Source organism: Gordionus sp. m RMFG-2023, chromosome 1, assembly GCF_954871325.1.
Source record: "Gordionus sp. m RMFG-2023 chromosome 1, tfGorSpeb1-WG-v2, whole genome shotgun sequence".
NCBI classification, from domain to species: domain Eukaryota; kingdom Metazoa; phylum Nematomorpha; class Gordioida; order Chordodea; family Parachordodidae; genus Gordionus; species Gordionus sp. m RMFG-2023.
Genome location: NC_088775.1, coordinates 44950212 through 44967969, shown reverse-complemented (window position 1 = coordinate 44967969; position 17758 = coordinate 44950212).

The window sequence follows — 17758 nt, the reverse complement described above, 5'->3', positions numbered from 1 at the left end:
ATAATGCCATATTTAAGCTTTCATATGTATTGAGAGGAAATTTATAGAATATAAAGAAAATTTAGAATCTTCAACCATTTTCCAGGTAGTCCAAATGCCTAAGTTTTTTGTTTTATATCTTGCAGGGTTGCTATGTCTCCCCCCATCAGTGGGAGTCTCCCACAATTTTTTAATTTCTCCCACAATTTTTTTTTAGCATTTTATGTTTTTAATATACAAATAATAATTTTGAGAGACAGTATTTGATTATTTTTATATTTTTAAAATAAATTTTAAATATTTATTCGAAAAATATGTCTAGTTCTTTTATTTTATTTTTCCGCTCTAAAATATATTTTTTATAAAATTCTCCAATTCTCCACTCGACATTTTCAAAATTTTCGTGTTAGAAAGAATAGAAGTTAGAACAGTATGTATAATTATTATAAATATATTTTAAATTACATAATATATTTTATATCGTATATAGAATTGCAGTGCTCCACTAGTTTCACATGTAGGAAATCTACTTCATGTAGTTAATATTCAGTTGCAATCAGAAGATTCTTTATTGATAAAGATTCACAAAATCATGCTACAGCTCTGTTCATCTCTACAGTTAAAAATAGATAATAATTTTATGGCGCTATTGCTAAAAATATATTAAAATGTTCAAATATTACTATAATTAACGTATTTTTAAATGAAGCAAATATTTTTATTAAGACAATTTTGGAATATTTACAATCAAGATTTGATTTTAATAACTCTATTCATAAGTGTATAAATATTATGACCTTGGAACAGAAACCATCATTTGATGGTTTTTGTAATTTAATAAATATATTAAAATTACCGATAGACATTGAAGCCTTGTTTGAAGAGATTGTAATTTTTCCCATTTTTTATGATTCGCCAGAATACTTAAAGTTAAATGGTCTAAAAGCAGAGGAGAAATGAGTAAATTTTTTCGTAATAACGATAAATCCCCATGCTTGGAAAAAATTTGCTAGTATGTTTTCTCCTTACCTCATTCTAATACCTCATCGGAGCGCATTTTTAGCCTGATGAGGACTGCCTGGAGAAAGGAGAGAAATCGAATTGCTTTAACAACATTAGAGGCCGAGTTAATGGTTAAACAAAATTATAAAATGTCATGCTAGGAATTTTATAAATATCTTAATAACGACGGTAAACGTTTAGTTCCATTATTTAAATCTCAAATAAAATATAATTACTATAACTATTTGACTTTCTATATTTTATAAAATCTTATTTATACATTTGCATAAAATCAAATAAATTTATTTTTTACATTGTAAAATTAATATTTTGAATATTTTGGCAAATCATAAAAATAAAGAAGCATTACAATCTCCTCAAACATGACATCATATTAAATCTTATTAATAATCCGATAATAGTAATAATATTCTTACTTTGGTATTTCTGCAGCATAATTTAGTGAACCTTTATTAAATTATATTCTTCTGATTGCAACTGCATATTAATAGCATATAGTAGATTTCCTATATGTAAAATTCCTAAATATACTTCTGCCATTTATTTTTGAAAATTTTTTTCAAAATATTAGGACAGCTTTTATAATCTATTTATTTTTTAAAGGTTTGTAAAATTTTTAAATTCTACGATGGCGCGTATTAGGAGGAACCTGTCAACCAACATTATGCTGACTCAATTCTGTAAATACACTCTGGTTTTTGCCAAATTCACTAAGGAATTATCAGATCAGAAAGCTGCCATGCAATTCATTGGTAATGCCAAATCTGCCATATTTACCATTATATATGGTTAGCTATGTCTTTGGATATTTCATATCTGGAGAAAATCTTTTAATAGTTTTATTGAAATGACATTTATTTTGTTGAAATAGGGGAGGATCAAGGGAAATGTTTTGATATCTCTTTATTAGATGCATCTTTTAGAATTGCATATGTTTGCACATCTTTCAAATCGTCAAGAATTGACCTTCTGGATTTATATCCTAAAACATTGATGATAGCCTTGCTCATTTGTGTTTTACAAAGTATACTTTTCATTTATATTAGTCGTTAAATATTATGGGGAAAGATTCTACCAAAATTGTGATGTTAAGTAGCTCTATCAGCGTCTACATGAGCGGGGGGGGGGGGTAGGAACAGTTTGCATCCTAATATCTATAAAGGGGTAGGTGGTAGGGGGTAGGCTATAATAATCTAGAAAATTTTCCATTACATTTTTAAATTATCTATGGATAACATTTTGGTATATTAGTGGGGTAGATATATATTTTTGAGGGGGGTTTGCATCCAGTGAATATACTGTCATGTAGACGCTGAGCTCTCTGAATGTTGTACTGCATGATAGGTATTTACCATTTCCGCAACTGTAGTTGCATCTGTATTATTTCTTATTTTTGAAGAATATTTTTGATTTGCAATAGATGTTGATAGACTGCCCTGTACTGATTTATGCTTTGAAGATTTTTGATGCCTATTAGCATAAAATATATTTTTTTACATTGTAAAATTACAATTTTTTTATAAAATTTTATCTTGTTTACATTCTTTTGTATTTAAAAAAGATCGTTGGTTATTATTTTTAAACAAAATTAATATATTATAATAAATCAATATGTTATTTTAATAATAAAGATAGTATTTAAGAAATTTTGTGTCGTACTATAATTACCTATTTTGAAAAATAGTTGCGTATTTTATTTTGGAAAATAGTTACTTATTTTATTTTGAAAAATAGTTGGCTATTTTATTATAAATAGTTGGCTATTTTATTTTGAAAAATAGTTGGCTATTTTATTTTGAAAAATAATTACCTATTTTATTTTGGAAAATAGATTCGATTTTATATTTATAAAAAATAATAAGCGGATAACTAAGTCAATTCTAAATCCTAAATTTTTTTTTTAGCACATTTCATATTTCTCCCACAATTTTTATATTACTCCCACAAAATACCGAATTTCTCCCACAATTTGAAAATTTTGACCTGGCAACCCTGCATAGAACACAAATATTTTATATTCTAAAAATTATCAGCAAAAGAAACAAAATTGATAAAATGGCCAACTATTTTTGAAGGCAATGATTTGATATATTTCTAAAAATTTCATGGAAATGATTAATAATTTGTGTAAAAATAAATATATTTTTAAAATAAAAATTTGATTTTCAATAATAATATCTAAAAGTTGATGAAAATAGGTGAACTAGATTTATTTAACTTTCCTTTTATTATTTAAAACCTCAAATCTTCTAGGGAATTTGAATTTAAAAAACATTTTGATTTAATTAAAGTAGTGCAGGGGTCAAAAATTGGTATTAATTTATAAATCCGGGCCAAAATAAAAAAGTATGGGCTGGCCATTATCATTACTTAGCTTATAATAATACTTTGCTTAATATCACAGATACTAGATATCCAATTCGTTTATTTTCAAATATTGTTTTGTTTAATTTTCACCAAACCTGGATTCGGAATAAGGCCATAACATTATACTTATATATTGGTTAGGATTAATGAATAATAATTTAAAAATTTGGTTCGGTTTAATATAAATCATTAGTTATTATCAGAGTTGTTAAAGGATCTAGATACAAGTATTTAGACCCTATATCTAGATATAAAAATGTGGTATCTGTATCTGTATCTAGATCCAATTAAAAAGTATCTTTTAACAACTCTGGTTATTATTCATAATTTTGTTTAACAATTTTATTTGGGAAATTTTATTTGGAAAAATATTTCATAGGAATTTATTTTAATTTTGTTGATTTTCTCGAAAATTTTACATATTTTATTTGGGGATTTTTTTTCCGAAGATTTTTTTTGGGCGATTTTTTTCCTATTTTGTTAATTTTCTAAAAATAGTTTAATATTTTTTATGGATCAAAAATTAGGGGATTATTTTCCCGGGAATTTTCTTCCATGGGATTTTTTTTACGGGGATTAATCTTCCGGGGATTTTTTTTCCGGGGAATAAATTTTCTAGATTCAAAATTATGTTAAATCTTAATTCCCCTTTTTCCCTCCTATTTTTAGACAACAAATATAAATATATATTTTATTTTCGGATTCAAAATTATGTTAAATTTAATTCCCCTTGTTCCCGCCTATTTTTAGAAACAAAAATAAATTAATATATATTTTATTTTCTGATTTATTCCTTTGTTCAATAATTTTAAAGAATTCAATCGTTATTTTTCTCAATAAATTTTATAATCTAAATTAAACATAAAATCCAAATCTCCTTTTTCTTTTTTTCCTGCCTAACTTTAGAACAACAAATTAATAAATAGAATTATTTATCTTAAAATTTTGTCCTTTTTTTTCATTTTAAAAGTCTGTAAAAAAAACTTTAATATTTTTCATTTCCTTCCGTAATTTAATCTTTATTTTCCATAATTTAATCATTGTAAATTGAGAATTCCTATTTAAAGGTAAATATTAATAATCTTATTTTTGTATATCATTTTTAATTTTTTATATTATAGTTTACTTTTATTTTTAAGAATGCCTTTAAATTATGTCATAAGTGAACGTAGATCAAAACAATTAGTTCATGATCAATACATATTCAGGAAAGAAAGAAATATAAATCAAAAAACAATATGGAAATGTGTAGAGGCTTATAAATTATTGGAAGGTAGACCTACCCGTTGCAAAAGACGATGCCACACATTAAATGAAGAGTTAATTCTTCATATTGATAATCATAATCATGTGATAGATGGTATAGAGGTCTTAAAAACCGAATGCCTAAATAACATTAAAAAACGGGCTATTGAGGTGACTGATACACCTCAAAAAATTATAAGCATTGCAATAGCAGAGGGTTCCCCATCCCTTCACGCTGCCCTTCCGCCCATCATGTCAATAAAACGAACCATCCAGCGAGCTAGATCGCTCATGGATTCTCCATTACCTACCCCGACAAACAGTTATGATCTAGATTTACCTGATATCTATAGAAAAACATGTTCGGGGTTGCCATTCCTTCAATATGATAGCAAGCATTTGCTACCGGAACTACCAAGAATTTTGATATTCGCCACTGCCCAAAACCTTAGATTGATAACGGAAGGCAGTCACTGGTATGCAGATGGCACGTTTGAGACAACCCCCTTAATTTTTTACCAACTTTGGACCATCCATGTCCTATATAATAAAACAGTTATACCCACAATTTTTGCGCTATTACCGAATAAAACCCAGATTACATACATAAGGGTCTTGGATGAGATAAAAAGATTACAAAACAATGTAAATCCTATATCGGTAATGATCGATTTTGAGCAGGCTGAAATAAATGCCTTTACACATTCATTTCCATCGATAACAGTAAGAGGCTGTTTTTTTCATATGACTCAAGCATTTTGGAGGCACATCCAAAGTGATAGCGAATTATTATCTCATTATTTAGATAGAGATGCGGGAAGTGATTGGTCTATAAAAATTAGACAAATGGTGTCACTTGCATTTGTTCCCGTGGAGGACGTGTTTGATGCCTTTTATGGGCTATTACACACAATTCTATCAAGACAATGAAAGTGTCTTGGACAAACTTATAACATATTACGAAGCCACCTGGATTGGCAAGATTCTTCGTAATGGAGATAGACAAGAACCAAGGTTTTCAATTCCCCTTTGGAATCAATACGCTGCTACATTGGAGGGAATCCCAAAGACAAATAATGCAGTTGAAGGTAATTTTTTTTTAAAATTTGCTATCTTTTTAATTATTATTACACAATATTTTTTATAATTTACTTTGCAATTATTTTCTAAAGGTTGGCACAGAGCATTCTCATCTCTGCTATCGTCGCACCATCCCTCTATTTGGAAATTTTTAGATGCTCTACGTTTAGAACAATCGTTAACCGAAGCAAAAATTGAACAATATATTTCTGGTACGCAACCCCCGAGATCAAGAAAGGTGTATCGGGATACAGCTGAAAATATTATATTAATTGTATCTGACTATATAAATCGCCCGATTAATGATTATTTAAGGGGGATCGCATATAATTTTAATTTACAAACAAATTAATGTTATCTATTTTTTTTAAATGTTCTTTTAAACATATTTTTGGCATGTTTTATATAGTATATTTGTATTTTCTATAGTCATTTTATATATAAATAAAAAAATTGTGCGTTAATTCGTTTTTGATTATTTTATAATAGAAAAAATTAGTTAAACATAATATATATTTAAAATGATTAATAGAATTATTTTAAGGATTTTTAATAAATCTAAAAAATGAATCAGTCTTAATTTGAATTTTATTGGATCAACATTAGTGTTGTTGAACGTCCGATTTGGGTCGATTAAGATTTTAGCCATAATAACATGTAAGATTAGAGATAGAAGTCCAAACTTTTCTTACATTTAACGCAAAATCTGGCTTACATAATATTGGCTACTAATCAAAATAGGGGAGACTGGAGTTAGGTACCGGGGCTTAACATACCACTTAATCTCATCTTAAAATTAAATACACCAGAAGGTTTAAATTTTATCATAATATAGTTTTTATTAGTTTACGTCTATAGACAAAAAATCTTTTGAAATAATTATTAAAAATTTTATTTAAGAAATAAAATATTGATAAAATTTTCAAAAGATTTTTACATGACAGAAATTTTATTAAAATATATAATCATTTATATGTAAATTAAATTTTATAGCAAAGTTTAAACACTCTTCTATAATTTGGGAAAGTTTTATGAGTATTTATTATATCTAGAAATTTAGAGCTAGCAGGGCTTGCTAAACCATACACGTCAATTATGGCAGTTAATAAAAAAAATTACAAAATGAAAAGGCAATTTCATGGCTGTTTATGATTGGTATTTAGGATTTATGCTAAGAAATCATAATATCTCCTTTATGTCCAAAATGTTTATTAAATTAACCTAAATTAAGTTTCAATTTTTATATATAATTTGCTTCAATTTATAAGTATTATGATATTTTTAACAATAAAACAATAAACTTATTCTATACGTATCATTATTAATAAATAAAAATGCATTTCAATTTATTATGGCTAAAAAAACCAATGATTTAGGAAGCCCCTTGAATTTGCCTCACCCCGCTATTGCGGCTTTTTGGATATTATTTTTACTTTTTCAAAAAAATTTAAAAAAAATGATTATATTCTTAAAATTTTTATAAGGTACCTTTATAGAGTATAGTTTTAGGAGGTATCTAATCGTATATTATTTTTTATATTATCTAAAAAAATCAGGAGCTAAATTTTGTAAAAATCGGCCCGACTAACCCCAGTCTCCCCTACCTTATAATGTGGTAAATTGGTCCAGCAAGGAAATCGGTATAAATATTGGTTGTTAGTTTTTTTTATGATATTACACATTTAGTAAATAAAATTGAGATTTCGTAAAAAAAAATACTAAGAAATAATTAATATGACCAGGGTTGCCAGGTCAAAATTTTCAAATTGTGGGAGAAATTCGGTATTTTGTGGGAGTAATATAAAAATTGTGGGAGAAATATGAAAATTGCTAAAAAAAAAATTTTGGATTTAGAATTGACTTAGTTATCCGCTTATTATTTTTTATAAATATAAAATCGAATCTATTTTCCAAAATAAAATAGGTAATTATTTTTCAAAATAAAATAGCCAACTATTTTTCAAAATAAAATAGCCAACTATTTATAATAAAATAGCCAACTATTTTTCAAAATAAAATAGCCAACTATTTTTCAAAATAAAATATCCAACTCTTTTTCAAAATAAAATAAGTAACTATTTTCCAAAATAAAATACGCAACTATTTTTCAAAATAGGTAATTATAGTACGACACAAAATTTCTTAAATACTATCTTTATTATTAAAATAACATATTGATTTATTATAATATATTAATTTTGTTAAAAAATAATAACCAACGATCTTTTTTAAATACAAAAGAATGTAAACAAGATAAAATTTTATAAAAAAATTGTAATTTTACAATGTAAAAAAATATATTTTATGCTAATGTATAAATAAGATTTTATAAAAAAACAAACAATTTTAAATTTACAATGTAAAAAATAATTATAATCAGTGCGGGGAAGTTGTTCTACAGTATTTAGTTAATACAATGGGGGAAGGGAATGATATTTTGAGGCATCAAAAATCTTCAAAGCATAAATCAGTACAGGGCAGTCTATCAACATCTATTGCAAAACAAAAATATTCTTCAAAAATAAGAAATAATACAGATGCAACTACAGTTGCGGAAATGGTAAATACCTATCATGCAGTACAACATTCAGAGAGCTCAGCGTCTACATGACAGTATATTCACTGGATGCAAACCCCCCTCAAAAATATATATCTACCCCCCTAATATACCAAAATGTTATCCATAGATAATTTAAAAATGTAATGGAAAATTTTATAGATTATTATAGCCTACCCCCTACCACCTACCCCTTTATAGATATTAGGATGCAAACTGTTCCTACCCCCCCCCCCGCTCATGTAGACGCTGATAGAGCTACTTAACATCACAATTTTGGTAGAATCTTTCCCCATAATATTTAACGACTAATATAAATGAAAAGTATACTTTGTAAAACACAAATGAGCAAGGCTATCATCAATGTTTTAGGATATAAATCCAGAAGGTCAATTCTTGACGATTTGAAAGATGTGCAAACATATGCAATTCTAAAAGATGCATCTAATAAAGAGATATCAAAACATTTCCCTTGATCCTCCCCTATTTCAACAAAATAAATGTCATTTCAATAAAACTATTAAAAAATTTTCTCCAGATATGAAATATCCAAAGACATAGCTAACCATATATAATGGTAAATATGGCAGATTTGGCATTACCAATGAATTGCATGGCAGCTTTCTGATCTGATAATTCCTTAGTGAATTTGGCAAAAACCAGAGTGTATTTACAGAATTGAGTCAGCATAATGTTGGTTGACAGGTTCCTCCTAATACGCGCCATCGTAGAATTTTAAAATTTACAAACCTTTAAAAAATAAATAGATTATAAAAGCTGTCCTAATATTTTGAAAAAAATTTTCAAAAATAAATGGCAGAAGTATATTTAGGAATTTTACATATAGGAAATCTACTATATGCTATTAATATGCAGTTGCAATCAGAAGAATATAATTTAATAAAGGTTCACTAAATTATGCTGCAGAAATACCAAAGTAAGAATATTATTACAATTATCGGATAATTATTAATAAGATTTAATATGATGTCATGTTTGAGGAGATTGTAATGCTTCTTTATTTTTATGATTTGCCAAAATATTCAAAATATTAATTTTACAATGTAAAAAATAAATTTATTTGATTTTATGCAAATGTATAAATAAGATTTTATAAAATATAGAAAGTCAAATAGTTATAGTAATTATATTTTATTTGAGATTTAAATAATGGAACTAAACGTTTACCGTCGTTATTAAGATATTTATAAAATTCCTGGCATGACATTTTATAATTTTGTTTAACCATTAACTCGGCCTCTAATGTTGTTAAAGCAATTCGATTTCTCTCCTTTCTCCTGGCAGTCCTCATCAGGCTAAAAATGCGCTCCGATGAGGCATTAGAATGAGGCAAGGAGAAAACATACTAGCAAATTTTTTCCAAGCATTGGGATTTATCGTTATTACGAAAAAATTCCACTCATTTCTCCTCTGCTTTTAGACCATCTAACTTTAAGTATTCTGGCGAATCATAAAAAATGGGAAAAATTACAATCTCTTCAAACAAGGCTTCAATGTCTATCGATAATTTTAATATATTTATTAAATTACAAAAACCATCAAATGATGGTTTCTGTTCCAAGGTCATAATATTTATACACTTGTGAATAGAGTTATTAAAATCAAATCTTGATTGTAAATATTCCAAAATTGTCTTAATAAAAATATTTGCTTCATTTAAAAATACGTTAATTATAGTAATATTTGAACATTTTAATATATTTTTAGCAATAGCGCCATAAAATTATTATCTATTTTTAACTGTAGAGATGAACAGAGCTGTAGCATGATTTTGTGAATCTTTATCAATAAAGAATTTTCTGATTGCAACTGAATATTAACTACATGAAGTAGATTTCCTACATGTGAAACTAGTGGAGCACTGCAATTCTATATAACGATATAAAATATATTAAGTAATTTAAAATATATTTATAATAATTATATATACTGTTCTTTATTCTTTCTAGCACGAAAATTTTGAAAATGTCGAGTGGAGAATTGGAGAATTTTATAAAAAATATATTTTAGAGTGGAAAAATAAAATAAAATAACTAGACATATTTTTCGAATAAATATTTAAAATTTATTTTAAAAATATAAAAATAATCAAATACTGTCTCTCAAAATTATTATTTATATATTAAAAACATTAAAATGCTAAAAAAAAAAATTGTGGGAGAAATTAAAAAATTGTGGGAGCTTTTTTGGGAGATTTCTAATTGTGGGAGTTTTGTGGGAACAATGTATGTGGGTAAACTAAAAAATTGTGGGAGACTCCCATTGATGGGGGGAGACATGGCAACCCTGGTTCTATGCACAAACTTGATATTTGTCATTAGTTGGCATAAATAATAGCATATTTTTTTTATATTATCTAAAAAACCAGGAGCCATAGCCAATTTTATAAAAATCGGTTCGACTAACCCCAGTCTCCCCTACCTTATAATGTGGTAAATTGGTCCAGCAAGAAAATCGGTATAAATATTGGTTGTTAATTTTTTTTTATTGATTTTGTAAAAAAAATATGAAGAAATAATTAATATGATCAACATTCAAAATCATTTCTATTTAATCATCCTTTTTTTTATACTAATGAATTTATAATAAATTGCAACTGTATTAGATACGCGCCGAATTGTCACCGCGCTGAATTGACGTTGCGCCGAATTGACGTTGTGCCGAATTAACGCCGCGCCGAAATTTCTGCGCTGAATTGTCGTGCGCCGAATTTTCCGCGCCGAATTGACGTGATACCAAAAATTTCAAAGATTTTTATTTATTTATAAAAAAAAATTGTAGGAGAAACCAAATTAACGTCATCAGCTGATTTGTAACACCTTCCTTCTACACTACATCTCTTATTTTCTTGTTTGGATTGCCACATACTTAATTATTTTAGTTACACATTTGAATAATATTATAATCTTTTATTATTTACACTTTATACCAAACTTAACATCTAAAATATATAATTATTTTAACTAACTAATTATAAAAAGGATATATATATATTGCTTAAATTATATATTGTTATCAATGATAAGATATAAAAGACAGTAGAGGTAGGGGCGTCGCTAGCCTTTACAATCTCAGGGGGCTCAAAAAAAAGCCACTTATCTTATATAAATCTTACATAAACATATATATTTTATATTTAATATCAATATCAATATAATTATTTTTATGGGGTTTGGTTTTCCTTGTGTTGTTCATTATTTTCATTTCCATCTTCAATAAATATTTATATTATAATAATAATTTTGTGTTTTTTTTGAATAAACTATAAATATTGCATGAATTAATTTTAATATTTACTTGCGACTGTTTATTTTACACAATAATTGGTTTTACTTTTAAATGAATGAATTTTTTTATTGCGCTTATAATTCCACCAGAAATTAAATTAATATGTAATAATTATTTAAATTTATTATATTTTAAAAAAATATATTAAAACATTAAGATTTTATACCAATTTTTAAAAAAAATTTTTTTTTTTACCCTATTTCGGGGAAAATATGGATTATAGCTGAATGCTTCGGCCTTTATGGCTTTAGCATTTCTTAACAATCAAAAATTTTGGAACACGAAATATACAAGAAAACAATAATAATAATTATAATGGCGGTTATTCTACTATTTATATAAAATAATAAATAATGGGTGTTATCGTTCTGAAGTAGTTATAATTATTTTGTTCGAAATTTTTGATTGGGTAGCCTAATTCATTAGATCTGCTGAATTGATACTAACGTTTTCCCAGTTATAGGATATTGTTGAGGCATCGCTAGACTGGATAGAAAGACCTGATATCAGTGATGGTGTCCCGTTGGATATTATTTATCCAATTGACGGGGTAGTTTCTGACCCAAATAGCAACTCTTGTTGATCTTGTAGGAGGACGGGTGCTTCCAAGGTGTGACCCACAAATAGTTGTAAATGCTTTCTTTCTGCTAACCATATTCTTGAGGGTTTGTCTGTTTCGGACGGTACCCATTGTATATTATGGGCTATCGTGGTAAAGTTAGCGAGTCCTAGTTTGATAAATATCTGCGTAAGGACAATTTTGATGGATGGTGATCTAGACCCTCCTTTTTTGAAGGAATAATATGCGACTATTGAGTCCGTAAAGATAACTGGGTGCTGGTTATATCGGTTCAAGGCCAAAATAACTCCCATACCAATAGCCAGGACCTCCTTCTCGTTTATGTGGCTAATAGCATGAGTTGATATGTTAAAAAGTAAGGTGACCTCGTGAAACGAAATTGAGAGGTTGTCGTAACCCCAAAATGATACACTGATGTGAGACCCCGATGCTTCCGTATAGTCTTTAAGGCATCGATGACTTTATTAATAATAATAATTTTATTTTATATCCAATAATCGACAAATCAATTAATATAAGATTTTTAAATAATTATTAAGAAAAATAAGTAAAATATTAAAATTAATCCATTTTCATATTAAAATTTAAATATATTTTAGGAACCTTCTACCGTCTCCAGGAAGGTTCCGATTCCGTTCTCGTTCCATAAATTAATTTAAGGTTCTGTATACAGAACGTTCACTTCTTCGATTCCAGCTTTTTATATACATCAGTTTTATCAAATATAAAAATTCCAATTTAAATTTATCAGCAAAAACTTAAGTGTTTATTTTAAAATATTTTCTTCTAAGAGACTTTTTTCCTTAAAAATTTTTTCCCTCATTATTTCCCGCTGTTTATTTGGTCTTCCCACAGGCAGTTATCTCCATTAGAGGAGACCGGGATTATATTGTCTATAAAAAATTAATAGACTATGAAAAAGGGAAGTAGTAACTGATCAAAATAATTTTAACGTTGTTTTATTCTTTATATATTTATCTATGGTAGATATTAATATCTAAGAAAAAAATCTTATATATTTTTTAAAATCTAAATTTAAAAAAAATGAAATTTTTTGAGTTATGAAAAATACAAAGGAGATATTTTTTCCTTTTTTTGGGCAAGTTTTAGGCTATCATTTTCTATACATTTTATTTATTTTTTTCAAATACAAAATACAACACATATAGTAATAATGTCACTCTTGTTAATTCTATAGAAAAGTAAATTTGCTGTCAAATAGCTATTAAATTTACCAGTTTCAGCCATGTTATAAATATTACCTGGTAAAAACTTCTCATCACTGTTGTAGTTTTGATTTAAAATGATTCTGTAAATATATGTGAAATAATGTGATCAAAGGGATAAGAATTTTTGATTTTTTTTAACTTGAATAAAAAGGGTTGAAGAGCTAAATATATTTATGGTCATTTTGATAAAATAAAAATAAAATTTGTTTAAATTTAAGTCAGTACATAATTTTTTTTTTTTAACATAGTTAGTATAATTTATTTTATATATTAATTTAATTAATATAGATATTATAAAATTTATATAAAGCGTAATATAAAATGTATGATATAATAACGATCAATATAATAGTAAATTTCATTAATATGTCAATTTCCTGCGAGCCCATCATACGCACTCACAAAACATCCTGACCCTTTACTTGGACTCTACAATTCTGATGGTAAGCGTCCCGATGGCTCTACCATGATCCCTGAGGGGGGAATTCCTAACCTGGGATTTCTCATGCATCGATCCCCTTGCCCCTTCCAATATAAATAGAGATGCTCTAGTAGACGCCGAGACGAATAAACTGGCTAAGTATTCGCCATCGCTTCCGGCTAATTACACATTCCTACCACTAATCGCCACGACTCTAACGTCGTTCGGCTCTCATGCCCTGGCCTTCTTTAGAGCTGGGGAAACGGATCTCTACTAGGACCAAAGATCCCAACGAGGGTTACTACCTACGCCAAAGATTAGCCCTCAATATAATAAAATCCAATTACCTCAGCTTCATATTCTCAATGACTGATACCCCCTAATCACAGAATCGGCGATGAGAAGAGCAATTAAGAACAAGAGAGGGATATTCAGATGTAAGTCAACAAAAGAACCAAACCCTAATCACAGAATCGACGATGAGAAAAGCAATTAAGAACAAGAGAGGAATATTCAGATGGAAGAAGAAAAACTGAAGGGCAAACTATGAAAACTCATAATTCTTTTAAATCATATGCTCAATTTATTATATTAATTTACTATATATTTATTTATATTATTTAAATATATTATTATTTATCTTTAAAAGATATACTAACAAATGTGATTATTTTTTAAATTGACATATTAGTGGATAATTTTATTGTCATTTTGATGAAATAAAAATAAAATTTATTGAAATTTAAGACAGATTTCATATGTATATAGAGAGAGTTATTTTAATTATGGGAAAGGTTATTTTAATAAATTTAATTTTTTTTATAGGGTTATTAATTTAAAATTTATTAAAATAAAATATAAAATTCAGAAAAGGGGTATATTGAAATTATAAGGGTACAGAAGTAGAGAATTTAGTGTGATAAAAGTGAAAATTTGTTATAAAAATATATACAAATAAAAGTGTGAATAAAAATTGGTGAATAATTATGGTGATGATTAAAATTTTTATAGATGATATTAAAAATATATAATAGATTTTTGTGCTGAAATTATTAATTTTTATATATGCAATTGGAGCCTTTAAAAAGATGGACATGTGTGTTGGTTCATTTTTAATCTATTTTTAATTAATATTGATTTATGGGGAATATAATGCAATTTTAATTAGGGTGATATACAGAGTTGTTAAAGGATCGACTCATTTAAGATCCTGACCTTAAATTGTGGATCGTGATCGAGATCATTTTTTTAAATATTCGATCCCGATCCTTTTAAAAATTATTTTTTTACTTAAAAAGCAATAAATAAAATAAAAATTTTGAAAATTAAATTTATATTTAAAAAAAAATATCTATCTACATTATATTTTATCAATCATCATTCCACCATATTTTATATTTCAACAATTTCCCAAATTTTTTGTAAGAACAAGTTATATTTATTTATTAATTATTGTCAAAAACGACGAAATTAAAAAAAAAACAGAAATAGAAATGACAAACTAGAAAACTAAATAAAAAGAAGTATCAAAATTGAGCAGACAATCCAAACTGAAGATCTAAATATAGAAATAACTTATTCAAATTACAAAAATCGCAAAGAAACGTAAGGTTTTTTTTATACACTTTTATTTTCTTTAATATTCATTAAAAAATTAATAATTATAAAAATCTTTTTTTTCATCAAAAACGATAAAAAAAAATCTAATTTTAAATGATTGACATTTCAAATATATAAAAAAAATATTATCATTTACGACATGCCACCCCTTTATGGGCCAATGGCATGTACATTAAAAAATATAATTGCATACTATTACTAAATTTTCGATGTATTAAAGTGAATCATGTACAATTACGTGAATATATAATTAGAATTATCGGATGTAAATATCGCGGAACTTTGTGGGAGTCATCACGGTAGTAATAATTAATTCTCCCACAAATCCATCGCATCATGATGTTGCAACAACGTCGAGGACGCTGATGTGCAAGGAGAGGTCTCTTGAAGAGTGGTCATCGCTCTCTGGAGAAGGTCCTCCGCCGGTGGGGTTGATGCGAGGCTGGATCGACTACTGGACGTCCCTATTAACATTTCTCTGTTAGCCAACGGAGCCAGATGGACGGTAGGAAGCGACAGTTGGACCTGCGTTGGTTCGTCCAGCCTTCGTTTGTTATTTCTTGATGACCTGCCCACAGAGTTGGTATTTATCGGAGTTATGGGGGCTCGAGAATCTCTACTTATAACGTGGCATTGGCTGCGGAATTCCCATCGCTGTTACAGTTGTAGCATCTTCGCTTCCTAGGTCCTACGGATGTCATCGCATTCTCTTGAGATACAGGGGACTGGATGGCCATACGGGTATTTTTGGGTATAAGAGTAACTTGAAGGTAACAGGAGCCGAAATCGATCAATTGGCTATTGGTGTGTGGTGATGATCTTTTGCTGTTGATGATTATTCTCAAGAAAGTTGTATGCCAATTAAGAAAATTGATTACATACAAAAAAAATTTTTTTAAAGTGTGAAGGGGTAAAAAAAACTTTAAAAAACTTTTATGAATATATATGGAAAAAATGCATATATATAGTGTGTATTTGTGAAAAAAAAACTTATGGTATATTGCAAACTAGTTGAGGCACATACATGTTTATTCATAGACCTTTCTTATTTCTCACATGTGCCTCAAATATCTCTATGTTATTATCACCAATATCCCTTGGTGTGAGCGTCAAGTAAAACAAAACAAAAGTATTTGTAAAAAAAAACTAACTCAATCAAGTGAATCCCTCAACCCGTATTCTTTTCTTCTACAATTTATTCATAAACATAACGGCCATTTTAACAAAAAAAACTTTGAGAGTATTAATTTAAGAAAAATATTTTTTCTTTACTCTTTTTTTTTTAAATAAAAACTATCATCTACCCTTGCAAATGGCCAGACAAAAAAAATTTTCGAAACAAAAATTTATCCACCAACCTTTACTAATACCATAAAAATCTTCCTATTCATTAAAACAGCTATCTGGTTACAAAAACAGATTACTCACGACAAAAAATTTTTAATATCATTAAGCAAACACAACTTTCCATTTTTTTATAAAAATAGTTATAAAGAAACAATTCTATTGATCCAAACAAAAACCTTTCGACTTACTCTGAGAACAAAAACCCTTTAATACCATGAAAAACTTTTTATTTATTTGAAAAAATGATTTATCACCCCTATTATCTGGCAGATATAAAATTTGTTTCTTTTCTTTTTTGTACGATCTCATATCAAATAATAATTTTTTCACCCTTGTCTAATTTGAACCATAAATTAGACCGAAATTGACCACCTAAACCTTTATAAATTGAACAACATAAAAATATGACCAAACATTTTGAACCTTGACCCGATATACCTTTTAAATATAACTTTTAAGATTCATTCTAAAAAAAATCGAGTATATCTTCTCATAATATTTACCCCTTCTTATTTTACCCCAATTTCATGTGATCGTGATGATTGATCACTGTAACCCTGGTTATTAACAAAATTTCACTTAATTTAGAACCTCGGTTGACTACTACCCGACCTCTCTCCCACTTCCTTCCCCGATTGTCAAACAATCTGGTCCAAATCTTCTGGCCCACTGAAAACTTTACCCTTAATTTTACTCCCACTGAAGTAATAATTTTTTCTTTTGGTTTTAAGAAATCTAAAGGACCCCGTGTTCGTTTACCTAAAAATAACTCTACAGGCGTAACCCCCTCTCGATTGCGAGAATTAAGGTAATATAAATGAGACATGTAAGCCACATCCTTATGATTACCAGCCTTTCTAATCCAATTTTTAACAATTGCTACCATCCTCTCAGCTTGTCCATTCGAGCTGGGATGATTTGGCGGCATAAGAATATGCCGGGTCTGTGACTCGGCACAAAAATGTTTGAACTCTTCACTGACTAAGGCGGGACCCCCATCA